The sequence below is a fragment of the Cuculus canorus genome, chromosome 23, assembly GCF_017976375.1.
Source record: "Cuculus canorus isolate bCucCan1 chromosome 23, bCucCan1.pri, whole genome shotgun sequence".
NCBI lineage: Eukaryota > Metazoa > Chordata > Aves > Cuculiformes > Cuculidae > Cuculus > Cuculus canorus.
Genome location: NC_071423.1, coordinates 2198200 through 2201321, shown reverse-complemented (window position 1 = coordinate 2201321; position 3122 = coordinate 2198200).

Here is a 3122-nt window from a genome sequence, read left to right as displayed (position 1 = left end):
TGTTCATTCTTGTGTTCAGTCTGATCTGTGCTGAACAGTTGTCTCTTCTTCTCTAATCCCCTCTGCAGTCTTCCCTCCGCTCAAAGGCAAAGTCAGGCAGAGCTGGAGCCAAAGCTCCACCTGAGCAAGAGCTTTGACTAGTGCGAAGTTGATAACAACATTAAAACCAGACCTTGGATGGTAATAGAATATGCATAAAATTCCTGGGAAAGTTTATACATATGCATGTAAGTGGGAAATAGATTCTATACAGAGCTCTCATCTCACTGCGTGATTGATGGAGATCGCTCCCTGCTGTTGCCCAGCCCTGATAAAGGATCCTTGCTTTACTGAAATGAGCCTTAGAGAGTTGATTTGCTGCCGTTTTCAGTATCATCCGGGGCAGGATTCATTCTCTCCATGTGTATATGCAAGAATAACGACTGCCTTTGGAGAACGGGACCTGCGGAAGTGCAGTGAGTTGCCCTCAGGTGGCCACACGTGCTGCTCTGAGGCAGAGCCTGGAGGTCCTGCTGCCTTCCAGAAAGCTGTTCAGGTGTGGTTTGGATGGGAGCTTCTCTTTTGATCTCAAAATGCTGCCCTCAAGAGCTCTGGAGTGAGAGTCCCGCTTCCAAAACATGATTTGGGCATGGATCACAAGGAGCTTCTCCCTCCTGAGATCACACAAAGGGCCCTACTGCCCAGCTCCATCCTGTGGAAGGTATGGATATAAGCGACAGGAAAGGGATGCGACAATCTGCAACCAGCTGGCCAGAAGAAAGCCTGCCCTGAGCCCTCAGCACCTCCCAGAAAGCTCTGACAGCTTTCAAAACGAAAGGGTTTCACCTCCAGTCCCTCTGTTGCTCATGGAACTCTGAAGGGAATCCAAAGCCCTAGGAAACACACCATAGGATGGAAGCTTGCTCCCGGGACTGTGCTATTACCTGGGTCTCCTGATCTCCTCCGTGGCTCATGAAAGCAGAGAATCTCTTTTTTTTTTTTGGAGCTCTGAATCAGCAGGAGCAGCGTTCATCAGCCAAGCTGTAAGTGTAACTGAGCGGACGGGCTTGACTGCCCGGTTTCTGGCATTGGGTATTTTGAAACCCGGCTGTGCGCTCAGGCACGCCCAAGATTCAAAGTCAGTTCAGGTCTGTCTGCCTAACAAGCCGCAGAGGTGTAAGCTGAGGCTGTGACTTTGCTGGGGAGAGACAGAGACAATGCCTCGGAATTTCTCTTTGGTTTATTACCAAAGTAGAGATGACCCACGCTCACCTGCCTGGCCACCTTATTTTCCACAGAAAATAGAAGGTCAGGCTTTGTGTTGGCATTACTCCAGCTGTTTACAACCAAAACAAAAAAGACACAGCTTTAAAGTCTCACTTACTCCCCTTGCGTCCCTCCTTTTGTTGGTGCAGAGGTCAGTAGGATGTGGCGGAGGGTTCTTTGCTGGTTTATGGTCCAGCTCCCACTGTTATTCAGACAACCGATTGCCTGATGGTCTTCCAGCTGTCCTTCTTGTGGGGTATGAGCGGACCACACACGCTGCTGCTTTGCCCCCCCTAAAGCAGAAACCCAGCTGCGAACTCTTCCACGGAGTTCAGTCTGTCAGAGGTGAAAAAACAATACCTGCTCTCGTAGATGACGCCGGACTCTTGGGATGAGGTGGCAGGATGGATGAGACACCCTGCTGGCTGGATCAGGCTCACAGATTTGCTCTGGTCAATTCCCCACCCCAAAAGTAGGATTGCTACCTATAATGTTTGTCTGGAAACTCCCCAACACAATCTATTCCCCCCGATACGATCTATTCTAGCGTCAAGGTGTCCTTAATTTCTGTGAGTTTTCATCACATCCAACCTAGATCTCCCTCACGGCGTGAAAACTGGTGAGCTCTGACCTATCTCCCAGTGCTCTTCTCCCAGTTCTATGATGCTCAGACATTTGTTGCTGGCTCACAAGTACTTGTGGGGAAAAGGCTGTGCCTGGGCTGGAGGAGAGCCCTCAGATTCCTTCCACCACCTGCCTCACCTTGCAACCCATGGGAGAGAAGAGAGCACTTCTCCTGAAGAATCAGGGAGTTGGGAACAGAGGTTCTTAGCCAAGTAGTTGTTGCTCTCTGGGACGCTCGGCTTGTATCACAAAAAAAAAAAGCAGAGAAAACATAAACAGGGATTAAATCCAGCCCTACTGTAAACTTCTTGATGAAATGGCTAAAATCCAGGCACGTGGATGTAGCCAATGGAAGGTTTCTCCCTGCGGGAGGAGCTCCTGGGTTTGCTGGCTCTGAACACAGTTCCGTTCCAGCATGCTCGTCTCTCTTCGACTCACCTCCACAACAGCAGCTGAACAATAAAAATGGAATAAATCCTATCAGCCAAAGGACCAAATGGATGACCAAAGGACCCACCCCCCTGACCAGGGGCTCTCTCGCTTGGTCTCAGCTATCTAAAAACACACCTTTCATTGGAATAGGTGCTAATTTTGTGACAATGAAGCACTTTGGGCGTTAGGAGAGGCCCTCAGCTTTGCACATTAACACCTCCCCGCCTGCCCAGCTCTCCTAGACCATGTTTGGAACAACCACCCAGATAAGTTCATGATTTTTGATAAGTTATCAGCTTCCCACACAAAATATTGTGACAATAAAGCTGACGGCCTGGGTCTCTGCTATCCCTCAGCTTTGAGAGCCACAGAGCCATTACAGAGACCAACCCAAGTTACTGCACTTCAGTAGAGGGACACAGCTAAAGACGAGACTGTGTCCATGGCTTATCAAGTTATTGCTTCTCCTTTAAGCTACTTGGGCTGCTCCAGCTATGAAACAGAACTTATTTCTTTACACAAGCAAAGCAGTGCAAAGGGAGATCGGTAATTCGGAACGCCGTGGTGACTCAAGGTTTTTTGACTCATAGAATGGTTTGGGTTGGAAGGGACATTAAAACCCATCCAGTTCCACCCCCTGCCATGGGCAGGGACACCTCCTACTGGATCAGGGGCTCCAAGCCCCATCCAACCTGGCCTGGAACCCCTCCAGGGATGGGGCAGCCACCACTGCTCTGGGCAACCTGGGCCAGGACCTCCAGAAACCCTCACAGCAAAATATTTCTCCCTAAGATCTCATCTCAATCTCCCCTCTTTCAGCT